The 15482-nt window shown below is 42.4% G+C and overlaps 1 protein-coding gene across 8 annotated transcripts in view; it reads right to left on the bottom strand.

Moving 5' to 3' along the window:
- Window positions 1-4210, bottom strand: part of ugt8 (UDP glycosyltransferase 8) — a 166244-nt gene extending 162034 nt beyond the window's left edge. For 6 of the 8 annotated variants that reach the window (XM_069926580.1, XM_069926576.1, XM_069926574.1 and 3 more), the window contains exon 1: window positions 4055-4210. The gene's annotated coding sequence lies outside the window, so the exon portion shown is untranslated. Of the gene's footprint in view, window positions 1-4014 lie in introns of all 8 variants that reach the window. The other 2 variants (XM_069926577.1, XM_069926575.1) reach the window with 1 other exon arrangement.
- Window positions 4211-15482: the final 11272 nt, after the last annotated feature.

Below are 15482 nucleotides of genomic sequence, written 5' to 3'. Positions count from 1 at the left end.
ACCATCAGTTTGTCTCTGGGCAATGTTATGTAGTCCACAACACGATGCAGCAAGACTTAGACAATATTCAGGCATATACTGCTAACAGCAAATAAATTCATGCCATACAAAAACAAGGGAATGACCAAGTGTTAGGAGGCTACATCATACAAAAAGTTAACAGCTTAGCTGTGGTACATTGTCTGGTTTAAACCAAACTTGAAGGAGTAAATAAGAAGCATACTCAAATAGGGATCAGAATTGTTGATTTGATGAACAATTATTCTTCTTTGGTTGATAAAACTTAATATGCATGAAAAATCACGACTTACATTAAAAGGCCACTTCCCCAACAAAAAAATCCAATCAACCTTTGACATTAAACATACTATTTTTTGTTGGGGAGATGGGGGGTGGGGTTACCATTGATCACAAGTAACTGGACTAACAACATTGGTCAAAAACATTCATTTCCCAAATATTTTTCACCAATCAAGACAGTGTATTGAAACAGGTTCTTATCGGAATGACAATGCTCCAATAATACTCAGACTCAACCCCATTCAGGAGTAAGTAAATGCCTGATGTGTACAATATACATTACACTAAACTCCTTTGGTTGCCAGTGTAAAATTCAGTGATCATTCATCTACGCAACTCCAATGGCAACTCTTAATCCTGCATTTTCAACTATGGAAGCCAAGGGCAGCAGGTTCTTAAGGATTCCAATGTCTGTTCATTCAACATCACTGTGAAACCAGTCACAGGACGACTGCAGAACTGTAAAGGAGGCAAATCAATTTCCCAAATAGGAATGACCAATAAAAATATCAATCTCACCACTGCTCTACACAGCTTGGAAACAAACAAGATCAGCGATAAGGGAAGTATGTGCAAACAAGTCTATAAAGGCACTGTAATGAAAGATTAACAAAATGCATGCTTCTGAATACAAAAGTCAGAAGGGCACACCATGCCAAAACTGCCCTATAGATTAGCTGGTGTATTTTGTTAGTTCTGGAAAGCTTCAATGGGTAAACAAGAGAAATAGTTGTAAAAGGGGCAGGAGGGAATTAATATGTATTTTAAAGCATGAAGAATTTAAATAAAGAAACAATTTCCATGGCTGAAGGTTTAAAGCATTTGGCAAAGAACCAGACTACACAAGGCAAAGACTTTGATTGCACTGCCTGCCACAATGATAGAAAGAGTCAGAATTTATTGTTATGAACATGACATGAAACTTGTTAGTTGCCCAAATGTAGCTTCAATTTTTAAAGAAAAACACTATGGTTGGGGTACTATGAACCAACAAGCTGGAGTGTTCACCAACATTTTCAATTTCTCATTGCTGCAGTCAAAGGTTCCCACCTGCTTCAAGGGCATTAATCATCCCGGAGGCCAAGAAGAACAGAGGGAGGTGTCTCCATGACAATCACCCAGTAGCACTCACATTTACTGCGATGAAATGCCTCAAGAGGTTGGCCATGGCCAAAATTAATTCATACCAAACTAAAGATCTGGACCCACTGCAATTCGCAACCTTCATAATCACTCCACAGCAGATGCAATTTCACAAGCTCTCTACTCAGCCTAGGATCACCTAGACAACAGCAACACATACATCAGGCTACTTTTCATCGACTGGTACTCAGCTTTCAATACCGTCATTCTCTCAGAACTGGTCAGCAAGCTTCAGATCCTGGGCTGCTGCACCTCCCTCTGCAACTGGATCCTTGACTTCTTCAGCAGAAGACAGTCAGTACAAAGCAGAAACATTTCCTCCTCAATGGCAATCAAATCAGACACACTACTGCTCTATTCATACTACACCCATGACTGTGTGGCCAGACACAATTCAAATGCCTTCTCCAAATTTGCCAAAGACAGTATGATTGTCGGCAGAATCACAGGAGGGAGATGGATCAGCTAGTTGAGTGGTGTCACAATAATAACAGTCAAACGAAAGAGTTGATTGTGGACTTCAGGATGGGGAAATCAGGGGAACACAAACCAGTCCTCATTGAGGGGTCAGTAGTGGAAAAGGTTAAGAACTTGATTCCTGGGTGTCAACACCTCTGAAGACCGTCCTGGAGCCTCCATGTCAATCCAATCATGAAGAAGACTCGTCAGCTGCTAAACTTTGTGAGGAGATCGAGGAGATTTGGAACATCACCAAAGACTCTCAAAAATTTTTTACAGGTGTACTGTGGAGAGCATTCTGACTGGATGCACAGGACAGGAAAGGCTAAAGAGAGATTTAAACTTGACCAGTGCCATCATGGGCATTCGTCAACATTCCATTAAGGATGTCTACAAGTTGAAGTGTCTCGAGAAAGCAGCCTCCATCCTCAAGGTCCCTTCACCACTCAGCCTGTGCCATCTTCACACTCCTCCCATCAGAAATGTGGTACAGGAGCCTGAAGACAAACACCCAACTGTACAAAAACAGCCTCTGCCTCTGCCATCAGATTTCTGAAGGGATAATGAACTTTTGCACGGATTTTCTTTCATGTATTTTTTTAAGCAATTTTGCCCCCGAAATGCTGCCGCAAAACAACATATTTCATGGCAATAAATTGATTCTTCTGACTGTGAAAGTATGGAGTGAGATTAACAACTGATCCACAAGCCACAGTAAAACAGAGAAATGGTGGAGAGACTGCAGTATTTTTATGTTTTCCTGCAATCATAGCATCTGCAGACTTTTGTGTTTCACTCAAACCCCAGTGCAGACCAGGAGTCAGGAAGCAAAGCCAATTCTGAAACTTTCTCTAAGTGTAGAGACCAGAAATGAGACATTTGAGTCCCATACAGCAAACACGAGCAGAAAGTATAGAGGGGAAATACACCATTCTGGAGAATTGCTCCAGAATGAATTTATACACCAAAAAACCCACACAAATGACCATTTTTAGCATATATTTAACAAAAAAAATGCACACTCACTGAGCAACCTTAAAAAACGAGATTTAAATTACAAACGAATTTCATAGCAATAATACTTGCGGGGGATGGAGTGACCAGTGTCTTAATGACATTGAACATTAAAACGATACACTATTAATTTAATTAAAGTCAATGCAAAAAAGTTTCCAAAGTACTGTCCACCCTCAGAAAGTAAAACGCGAAAATCTGCAGCAGACATCATGGTTGAAGTAAAAATACAAGGCTGGAGAAAGTTAGCAGATGTAGCAAAGATACAGATGCATGACCAGCATTTCGGATTGAGTCCTTCATCAAGGTACAGAACAAGAAAGGCTACTGAGGGGTTTAAACTCGGCCAGCACCATCATGGGCATTAGTCTTCGCTCCATTAAGAACACCAACAAGAGGTGGTGTCAAACGTCGGTACAGTTTGACCTGCGAAGTTTCTCCAGCATTGTTACACGAGCAGCCGGATTCCGAGTTGGGCCAGCTACCTAATTCCCTCAGCACTTAACATTCAGCAAAAGAACCGGACGATACAAGGCAATGGCTTCGATTCCAGATGATGCACAACAGTAATTCCAACGATCTCTACTCTACAAATGTCGCTCAGCGTTAGTGCTGCAAACATTGCCGCCACTTGCCGTATCGGAACCCTGGAGGTGCAGGGGAAGCCGGGTGTGCAACGTGCGAGCAGCCACATCACGGGGAACGGCGAGCTGCGGCTGGTACAATGTGAAGGGCTCATCCAGTGGAAGTTACAGGGACGCATCTTATTCCATCGAGTCCACCCTTTGGTGGGGGTAACCGGCAGGTGCAGTGACACGGCGCCAGAGCGGCTCACCCACCAGCACCCAAGTCGGCAAGAAGTGTGGAACAGTGTCCCGGCCGCGGGGGCGGGACATGGAGTTCCCACAGGTGGCACTAGGGACGCTGGCTCCTTTTCCAAGCCCCCCTCCGTCGTTCAATGCCCGATGGCCCGAACCCCTCCTCCCTCCCTCCCTCCCTCTCTCTCTCTCTCTCTCTCTCCTCTCCTCACGTCCCGTGTCCCCCTCTCCTCACGTCCCGTCCAGCCTCACACCCCGGCTTTCTCCGACACGAACTCACCGGCCGAAAAGGGACGAGGCCCAGCGGCGCACACACTCACCGACTGTCCGCTCGCGCTCCGGGACCGTGTCGTCCTCGTGCCGCCGCGCGTGCTCCGGGACTGCGTCCTTTCCCCCCTCCCCACTGCCCGCTCGCGCTCCGGCTCCACGTGCTTGGCCGCTCGCGCGCCGCTATTTTTTTTTCTCTCTCCCTCAGCTGTGTCAGAGCTCGAGCTTGCCTCAACCCGCCCCTCCCTTTGTGACGTAAGGCAGAACGCGTGCAGAGATGGTGGGTGAGGCGGGCTTCGGTGGCGGGAGGGGAGGAGCAAGGGATGGCAGAGGGGCGGTAAAGGTTTGGACAAGGGGTAAGGGCCACAGGTGAAGGGGGGAGAAGAGAGAACAAGGGAGCGTGGGCAAGGTAGAGAGGGTGGGGTTGAGGGAGCGAAGGATGGACAGGAGGGGGCAAAAGTTGGAGGAAGAGGGCCCTCCTGGTGGAGAAGAGGGATAGCAAGTGGTGGAAGGGAAAGACAAAGTCTCTCTCTCTCTCTCTCTCTCTCTCCCTCTCTCCTCTCTCTCTCTCTCTCTCTCTCTCTCTCTCTCTCTCTCTCTCTCTCTCACACACACACACACACACACACACACACACACAGTAAAGACTAAACAACAGGCTTTAATCCACAGAGCCAGGCCGGCTGTGGCTGCAGCAACTCTGAATGAGAGACCGGTGCAGGCTTATATCCTGGAAAGAGGGTGATTGACACCCGACCAGGTGGGGCTTGATCCCTTCTGGCCAACTGATTGGCAGCCGGCCAGGTGTTGTTCTGTCCCCTTACACTCCTGCAGGTACAGAGGTTTCCCCCTGCAGTAGGCCAGAGGTGTACCACCACATTCACCCCCTTCTTTAAAATTGTCCGGGAGTGGGGGGGGGGGGGGGTGGCAGTAACAAGGAATCAAGAACTTCTAGACTCCAACCAACGTCCCGGTCGAGGAAGGTGGAGAAGCTGCTACCGGCGCCCAGACAATCTGCTACAAGTGTGCAGTCGTTGCCTCGCTTTGGCAGTTGGGACCAGTCCAGGCGTTGATAAGTATAATTGGGAAGGGCTTGCATATTGTAGTTTGAATTCAGCTTTAGATTTAGTAATAAAGATTTGTATAAATTGAAGTGCTCTCGGTGTGTGTGTCTGTTTTCTTTCGGTAGCTCAAACACTGTGACCAATCTAAAACGAACAAACTGAGAGGTACAAGTTTACCCAGGACAATTGAGTCACAGAGGGCCGCTGAGCTGCCGGCAGGTTTAGAGAGGCACACTTTTGCAAAGTGACCTTTCTTGCCGCATCAGGAACAATACAGGTTCCTAGCTGGGCAGTTTTGGCGTGATCGTCTATCTGACCCACACCAGGACCCACAGTACTTATAGGGTCGCCGGATGCCTGCTGCAGCGACGTTCTCCCCAGCTCAGCCTGGGGCTGCAGCTGCAGTGTGAGAGGACCATGAGGGAGCTTAGGGAAAACCAGAATTGAAGACTTCAACGTGCAGGGCTGCTGCTTCCAGGGTTTGGACCACTTCCACAGTCCTGGTTAGGGCATAGATGTTGTCTTCCAGCAACTTCTACCGGATGGCCCTCAAGCATAGCCCTCAGATGAAGTCGTCCCGGATCAGCCTCTCGACCTCCTCTACACCTACCGTAGGTTCTGCCAGACACGGTCGGGCCAACTCTCGCAAGTGTCCCAGGTAAGACTCAGATCTGCCCAGGTTGCTGGGCTTGGGTGTTGAGGAGGTAACTTGCAAAGAACACATTCTCAAGGGTTTCCATTGCGCTCTTGTACGTGGTGCAGCCTTTGGTTACCTGGAAGGCTCAGGGACCCAGCTTTCACCGGAGTAGGACCAACCTTTTCCGATCGGAGTCCAGGTTGTCGCCCTCGTGTGCCTCGATGATTGCCTCGACCTCATGCTGCCAGATCTTGAAGCGTGGGTCAACCTCGAGGCTCCCTGTGCACAGGATTTTTTCCATGGCAGCCATGGGAAAATTTTGTGGATTAAATTGTGGTATGTTAGACAGAATCAGACACACACAAGGTAAAGATAACAACAGGCTTTAATCCACAAAAACCTCCATAGAGTCAGGCTGACTGTGGCTGCAGCAACCCAGTGTGAAGCCTCGGGAGGCTGACACAGGCTTATATCCTGGAGGCTGATTGACACCTGACTGGGTGGGGCTTGATCCATTCAGGCCGACTGATTGGCAGCCTGTCCCCTGACACTCCTGCAGGTACAGAGGTTGCCCCCTACAGTAGGCTGGTGGTGTGCCACCACACTTGGTGGAGAGGGAAAGATGACAGGATGAGGAAGATGGGCAAGTGTTGGAGAGGGAGGGTGTGGTGAAGAGGAGGTGTGGGAAAGAATAGAGAGGGAGAAGAGGGCAAGTGGTACAGAGGAGGGTGTGCAAGAGGTGGAGTGAAGGCGCAAATGGTTAGGATGGGGAAGGAACAAGAGATGCAGAGGAGAATGAGGGAGGAAGAGATGAAAGGGTGGAGGAGAGGGGGTTTAAGGGGTGATATGGAAGGGGGCATAGGTTAAAGAGGGGGGAGGGAGGTGGAGTGAGGGGAAGGAGGAAGGGGTGGAGTAAGGAGGATGGGAGGAATTATGAGGGGTGCGAAGGAGGGGTACAGAGGGGCGGAGTGGGTAAGAAGGGAAGAGGGCATGGGGTGAAGAGGGGAAGGGGAAAAAGTGTGACAGGAGGGAGCAGGGGATGGGAAGAAGCCATGTGTGGAGCAGGTGACAAGATGAACAAGGGGGGAGGAGACAAAGGTTGAATGAGGAAGAGGCAAGGGGGTGAAGAAGTGGAGGGAGGAGGAGGAGTTTTGAAGAGGGATGAGGTGGAGAGGAGGGGATTCAAGGGGTGGAGGGAGGGAGAGGGGCTAGTGGTGGAAAAAAAGGGAAAGGCATAGGGGTGGTTAAGAGGAGGTGGGGCAATGGGTGAAGTAAAAGAGTGGATGCAAGTGATGTGGAAGAGGAAGAATAGGGCAAAGGGTGCAAGGGAATGAGGTTCAAAGGGCGCAAAGAGTGGGAAAAATGCGGAGGGATAAGGGGTGGAGAAGATGGGGAGATGCAGTGAAGAGGCAGTGAGGACAAGGGAGGGAGGGAAGAAGTGGAGAAGGAGGAGACAAGGGGTGAGGAGACGAGTGGATAGAGGGGGAGAAGAGGGGGTGAGTAAATGAGAGACAATGGGTGAAAGAGCAAGAAGGTTACAAAGGGTAGAGAAAAGAGCAATAGGTGGAAAAGAAGGGAAAGGGTAAGGGTGAAGGAACCATCAAGGTATTTGAGGAATGGATCTTATCGACTGATCTCTTAATTAAATGTAAACTATAAAATAGTGGCAAAGGTTTTAACTTTTTGCTGAAGTTTGTTCATGTAGATCAGGCTGGGTTTATTGAAAACCGATACTCAGAGGTCAATATTGTTAAGTTGATTTCTTTGATCAATACTTCTCAGGAGCAAACCAACCAACCTAAGATAGTGGCTTGAGATGCAGAAAAAGTGTTTGATCGAATAGAATGGAGTTTTTTTTATTTAAAGTATAAGAGAAATTCAAATTGGGACCACTCTTTACTGGTTGGGTGAAGGTCTTGTATAAGAATCCATTGGCTAGGGTGGTGACAAATGAGCAAATATCTTCTTCATTTACATTGACTAGATCGACTAGGCAAGGATGTCCTTTGTCACCCGCCTTATTTGCATTGGTCATAGAACCATTGGCTCAAATGTTTTGACAAGGTGATAATATCAAAGGTATTAAGGTGAATTCAGAGGAATATAAAATTAATTTGTTTGCAGATGATATCTTAGTATATTTAACATACCCTGAGCAATCTTTGGGACATCTACAAGCGTGATTAGAGCAGTTTGGTAAAATGTCAGGGTATAAAATTAACTGAGAGAAAAGTGAGATCATGCCGTTTGTAAAGGAGGATTATTCAGCTTGTAAACAAAAAAAGACTTTGGTGGTCTGACAAGATTAAATATTTGGGAATAGTTGTGGATGTTGATTATCAACATTTATACGTTAAACTATTTGCCTTTATTGAGTAAAATTAAACATGATCTAAATAGATGGAAAGATTTACCAATAATTTTGATAGAACATCTAAGTTGTATAAAAATGAATATCTTTCCGCGAATACAATACTTATTTCAATCAATTCCTTGTAAACATCCAAATTTTTTTAAACGATTTAAATGCTTTAGTACGATTGATTTTGTGGAAAGGTAAGTTGGCAAGAGTGTCATTACAAAAATTGATTTGGAGGTGTGCTTTAGGGGGATTACAGTTACCACATGTTCAAAATTATTATGAACCAGTCCAGTTAAAATTTATTAATAGGATGTTTGATACTGATAGACCTCTGATATGGGCTAAAGTGGAGATGTCCCAGCTTTTTGAACAAAATGTCGATCAACTGATTTATAAATGGAATCCACGTCTCTTACAAAATTATTGTTTACCTGTGCTGAAAGACTTCATGGGTGTATGGCACAATAGGAATCAGATTGTTGGAACTAAGGGTAAAATTTCTGCCGGGACTCCATTGTACCAGAATAAATTGTTTTCTTTTTCGAAGAACAATCAATATTTGAAGTCATAGGAACAAGTTGGGACAAGACTGTTATGAAGCTGGTTCTTTTCTTTCATTCAATAGACTTAAAGAAAAATTTGGAATTATGTCAAATGCATTGTTTGTATATTATCAAGTTTGTGCTTTGTTGTTAGAAAATGTTGGATGCAAGTTAAAGTTACCTAAGTGAATGAAATTTGAAACTTTATTTATAGATGGAGGCAAGAAAGGATTTATTTCAGAAATGTATGCTTTGCTACAACATAAAATGAGAAAGTCAGATCTGTATAAATCAAGAATTAAATGGGAAGAAGGCTTAGCTATTCAAATACCTCAGGAAGAATGGATGATTATGTGTGAAGACAGTATGACTAAATTAATAAATGTGAGATATAGGCTGCTTCACTAAAATTTTCTTCATCAACTCTATTTAACTCCTGAGAAATTAAAGAAATATGGATTTATGTATTCGATGTGCGAAACAGACCGGTTCTTTCCTACGTTCAATCTGGCTTTGTGAAAAGGTGAAACCTTTCTGGTGTAGAATCTTGGAATTTTTAGAAGGCTTGTTTAAGTTTAAATTGGAACTTGACCTGATGTTATTTTTGTTGGGATATAGTACAACACTGATTTTGGGATTAAAAATGGAGAAGTCCCAACTTTCATTTATTCCACAGGCTTTAGTAGTGGCTAGGAAATGTATAGCTATTGGTTGGAAAATTAAAATTGAGTTGAATATCTAAGAGATGGCATGCTAAGTTAACTTACAATTTTCATGATAATTATTCTGTTTTTATTAAGGAGTGGGACCGGTATATGAAATATATGGGTTTAGTAATGTAATAAGGTTTTTTTCTCTTCCCAGAAAGAGATGGCACCCAACACGGCAATAAGTAAATGACCATACATATGTTAGCTCCATTTAGTTTTATTTGGGGTAGTTTTTAGGTGAGGAGGGTATGAGGGAGGGAAGGGGGAAATAAAAAGGGAAAAAAGTTTTGTATATCTGTACTATTTTATATGTCTGTATACTATATTTTTAATAAATAAAATATACAAAAAATGGTATTTGAGGAATGCAAGAAAACACAAGAAGAAAATTATGAGGGCTAAAAGGAAGGCATGGGGTGGCTCTGGAAGACAAGGTGAGGAAAAATTCCAAGGGCTTCAGCAGATATGTTAAGGGCAAAAGGAAAGAAAAGGACAAAATTGGCCATCTATGAATGGAGGAAAAATTTTGGCAAAGATCGCAAATGGATGTTTGCATCAGTATATAATTGTGGGATGAAGACTGATTCAACAGAAGTAAATATTCAAAGTAGGAGTAAGGTCATGGACCTTATGCAGAAGACAGAGGAGGAGGTACTTGCCTTTTTTTTTCTTATATTTTTTTTTAATTTTACACACTGAATCATATCAACCAAAATATATACAAATGTTTCTCATTAAATATACACAGTGGCATTTTCTCCCTTTTTTTCCCCCTACACCCCCTCCCCCTTCCCACTTCCCTCCAAAACCAATAAATATTCAACATATACAATACAATAAAACCATAAAACAATGTCTTCACACAATGAAAAATAAACAAGAAAAATGCATCATCTACTTTTACACACTGAATCAAATCATTTTGTCTTCTTATCATTTTAGGGGGTGGAGGTCCGAGGCAAGCTCTCTCTTATGTTCCATGTATGGTTCCCAAATTTGTTCAAATAATGCGACTTTATTTTTTTAATTATGTTATTTTTTCCAATGGAATACATTTATTCATTTCCATGTACCATTGCGGATTTCTCAGGCTCTCTTCCATTTTCCAAGTTAATATTATACACTTTTTTGCTACTGCTAAGGCTATCAGAATGAATCTTTTTTGCGCTTTATCTAATTTAAGACCTAATTCATTTCTTTTTATGTTACTTAAAAGAAAAATCTCTGGATTTTTTAGTATGTTATTTTTTGTGATTTTATTTAATATCTGATTTAGATCTTCCCAAAATGTATTCACTTTCATACATGCCCAAATTGTATGTATTGTTGTTCCCATTTCCTTCTTACAGCGAAAACATCTATCTGATAATGTTGGATCCCATTCTTTTAATTTTTGAGGAGTGATATATACCCTGTGTAACCAATTATACTGTATCACGTGTAACCTTGTGTTTATTGTATTCTTCATACTTCCAGAGCATAACTTTTCCCATGCTTCATTTTTTGTCTTTATGTTTAAATCCTTTTCCCACTTTTGTTTAGGTTTATAGCTTATTTCATCATTTTCCTTATCTTGCAGCTTAATGAACATGTTCGTTATAAATCTTTTAATTATCATTGTGTCTGTAATCACATATTCAAAGCTGCTTCCTTCAGGTAATCTCAGTCTGTTTCCCAATTTATCCTTTAAATAAGCTTTCAGTTGATGATATGCAAACATTGTACCATGAGTTATTCCATATTTGTACTTCAACTGTTCAAATGTTAATAAATTATTTCCCAAAAAACAATTTTCTATTCTTTTGATTCCTTTTCTCTCCCATTCTCTAAAGGAAAGGTTTTCTATTGTAAAAGGGATTCATGGGTTTTGTTATCAATAACAATTTTGATATTTGGTATTTCATTTTTTTTTCCTTTCTAAGTGGATCTTCTTTCATATATTAAGTAAATGATTCAATACTGTGAGCTTTTATATTACACCAGCTTTTCATCCCACTTATAAATTATATGTTCCGGTACCTTTTAGTTTTATCTAGTTCTATCTTAGTTTAGTCTGCTTTTTTTCCCTTGTCTGGTAAAAGTCTGATAAATACTTTAATTTTGCGGCTCTATAATAATTTTTAAAGTTTGGTAACTGCAAACCACCTTGGTTATATCTCTCTGTTAATTTTTCTAACACTACCCTCAGTTTACCCCCTTTCCACAAGAATTTCCTTATTATTCTCTTTAGTTCATGACAGAATTTCTCTGTTAAGGGAATTGGTAATGATTGAAATAAGTATTGTATCCTGGGGAACACATTCATTTTAATGCAATTTAGCCTCCCTCTCAACGTTAGCGGTAATTCTTTCCAATGTTCTAAGTCTTCCGGCAATTTCTTTATTAGTGGCTGATAATTTAGTCTGTACAAGTGGCTTAAGTTATATAACCTGATACCTTGGTATCGGATTGCTTGTGCTTGACATTTAAATGGTGATTCTTTTTTAAATTCTGTATTATCCGCGTTACTCATTGGCATCATTTCACTTTTATTTGCATTGATTTTATACCCCGATATTTCTCCGTATTCTTTCAATTTCTTATGTAATTCTTTTATTGATATTTCTGGTTCTGTTAGGTATTCTATGATGTCATCTGCAAATAAGCTGATTTTATACTCCTCCTTTATTTATATCCCTTTTATTTTATTTTCTGTTCTTATCAGTTTTGCCAATGGTTCTATTCCTAAGGGGAACAATGAGGGGGATAACGGATATCCCTGTCTAGTTGGCTCGATACATATATTGGCTCGATACATATACATTTACTGTTACTTTCGCCAGTGGTCCATTATACAATGCTTTAATCCAATTAATATATTTTTCTGGTAGATTGAACCTCTGTAATACTTTAAATAAATAGTTTCACTCTACTCTGTCAAAGGCTTTTTCTGCATCTAAAGCAACAACCATTGTTGGCTTCTTATTTCCTTGAACTGCTTGAATTAGATTAATAAGTTTACAGACATTATCCGCTGTTCGTCTTTTTTTAATTAATCCAGTTTGATCTTGTTTTACTATCTTTGGTACACAATCGGCCAATCTGTTTGCTAATAGTTTAGTTATTATCTTATAATCTGAGTTAAGTAGCGATATTGGTCTATATGATACTGGTGTTAATGGATCCTTCCCCGTCTTTGGTATTACTGTAATTATTGCTGTCTTATATAGCCCCTAAGGCTAGAGCTGGATGAGGTCCTCACACAGGATGAGACATATAAGGCAATCGAACAACTGAAAAGTGGCAAAGCAGCAGGTATGGATGGAATCCCCCAAGAGGTCTGGAAGGCTGGTGGCAAAACTCTGCATGCCAAACTGCATGAGTTTTTCAAGCTTTGTTGGGACCAAGGAAAACTGCCTCAGGACCTTCGTGATGCCACCATCATCACCCTGTACAAAAACAAAGGCGAGAAATCAGACTGCTCAAACTACAGGGGAATCACGCTGCTCTCCATTGCAGGCAAAATCTTCGCTAGGATTTTACTAAATAGAATAATACCTAGTGTCGCCGAGAATATTCTCCCAGAATCACAGTGCGGCTTTCGCGCAAACAGAGGAACTACTGACATGGTCTTTGCTCTCAGACAGCTCCAAGAAAAGTGCAGAGAACAAAACAAATGACTCTACATCACCTTTGTTGACCTCACCAAAGCCTTCGACACCGTGAGTAGGAAATGGCTTTGGCAAATACTAGAGCGCATCAGATGCCCCCCAAAGTTCCTCAACATGATTATCCAACTGCACGAAAACCAACAAGGTCGGGTCAGATACAGAAATAAGCTCTCTGAACCCTTCTCCATTAATAATGGCATGAAGCAAGGCTGTGTTCTCGCACCAACCCTCTTTTCAATCTTCTTCAGCATGATGCTGAACCAAGCCATGAAAGACCTCAACAATGAAGACGTTGTTTACATTCAGTACCGCAAGGATGGCAGTCTCTTCAATCTGAGGCGCCTGCAAGCTCACACCAAGACACAAGAGAAACTTGTCCGTGAACTACTCTTTGCAGACGATGCCGCTTTAGTTGCCCATTCAGAGCCAGCTCTTCAGCGCTTGACGTCCTGCTTTGCGGAAACTGCCAAAATGTTTGGCCTGGAAGTCAGCCTGAAGAAAACTGAGGTCCTCCATCAGCCAGCTCCCCACCATGACTACCAGCCCCCCCACATCTCCATTGGGCACACAAAACTCAAAACGGTCAACCAGTTTACCTATCTCGGCTGCACCTATCTCGGTTCATCGGATTCAAGGATCGACAATGAGATAGACAACAGACTCGCCAAGGCAAATAGCACCTTTCGAAGACTACACAAAAGAGTCTGGAAAAACAACCAACTGAAAAACCTCACAAAGATAAGCGTATACAGAGCCGTTGTCATACCCACAGTCCTGTTCGGCTCCGAATCATGGGTCCTCTACCGGCATCACCTACGGCTCCTAGAACGCTTCCACCAGCGTTGTCTCCGCTCCATCCTCAACATCCATTGGAGCGCTTTCATCCCTAACGTCGAAGTACTCGAGATGGCAGAGGTCGACAGCATCGAGTCCACGCTGCTTAAGATCCAGCTGCGCTGGGTGGGTCACGTCTCCAGAATGGAGGACCATCGCCTTCCCAAGATCATGTTATATGGCGAGCTCTCCACTGGCCTCCGTGACAGAGGTGCACCAAAGAAGAGGTACAAGGACTGCCTAAAGAAATCTCTTGGTGCCTGCCACATTGACCACCACCAGTGGGTTGATATCGCCTCAAACCGTGCATCTTGGCGCCTCACAGTTTGGCAGGCAGCAACCTCCTTTGAAGAAGACCGCAGAGCCCACCTCACTGACAAAAGGCAAAGGAGGAAAAACCCAACACCCAACCCCAACCAACCAATTTTCCCCTGCAGCCGCTGCAGCCGTGTCTGCCTGTCCCGCATCGGACTTGTCAGCCACAAACGAGCCTGCAGCTGACGTGGACTTTTTACCCCCTCCATAAATCTTCGTCCGCGAAGCCAAGCCAAAGAAGAAGATATGAATCTGGCAAGTTTTGTGTTTCTTCTATCTGGTTTATTACTTCCAAGAGAGGAGGAATTAATAACTCTTTAAATGTTTTATAGAATTCTATTGGGAATCCATCCTCTCCTGGCATTTTATTGTTTGGCAACTTTTTTAATCTATCCTGTCCTTCCTCTATTTCAAATGGTTTTATCAATTTGTTTTGTTCCTCTTCTTGCAATTCCGGCAGTTCAATTTTAGCTAAAAACTCTTCTATTTTATCATCTTTCCCCTTGTTCTCAGTTTGGTATAATTGTTCATAAAATTCCTTAAAGTTCTCATTAATCTCTTTTGGGTTATATGTAATTTGTTTGTCCTTTTTCCTTGATGCCAAAATAGTTCTTTTAGCTTGTTCTGTTTTAAGTTGCCAGGCTAATATTTTATGTGTTTTTTTTCTCCTAGTTCATAATACTTTTGCTTTATTTTCATTATGTTCTTCTCCACCTTGTAAGTTTGTAATGTTTCGTATTTTATTTTTTTGTCCCCCAATTCTCTCCTTATCATCCCTTTTTTGTACTTGCTATCTCCCTTTCCAACTGCTTTATTTCCCGATTGTAGTCCTTTTTCATCTTAGTTACATAACTTATTATCTGCCCTCTAATGAAGGCTTTCATTGCGTCCCATCATATAAATTTGTCTTTCACTGATTTCGTATTTATTTCAAAATATGTTTTAATTTGGCGTTCAATAAACTTGCCAAATTCCTGTCTTTTAAGTAGCATGGAGTTTAACCTCCATCCATATGTTCTTGGTGGGATGTCCTCTATTTCTTTTGCTAATAACAGGGGTGAATGATCAGATAGTAATCTAGCTTTATAACCATATAACCACTTACAGCACAGAACAGGCCAGTTCGGCCCTACTAGTCCATGCTATAACAAATTCCCACCCTCCTAGTCCCACTGACCAGCACCCGGTCCATACCCCTCCAGTCCTCTCCTCTCCATGTAATGATCCAGTCTATCCTTAAATGTAACCAATGATCCCGCCTCAACCACGTTTGCCGGAAGCTCATTCCACATCCCTACCACCCTTTGCGTTTATATAAAAAAAAAAAATTCCCCTCATGTTCCCTTTATAAATTTCCCCCTTCAATT

Source organism: Narcine bancroftii, chromosome 3 (assembly GCF_036971445.1).
Source record: "Narcine bancroftii isolate sNarBan1 chromosome 3, sNarBan1.hap1, whole genome shotgun sequence".
NCBI lineage: Eukaryota > Metazoa > Chordata > Chondrichthyes > Torpediniformes > Narcinidae > Narcine > Narcine bancroftii.
This window is presented reverse-complemented; position numbering and strand designations above follow the sequence as displayed.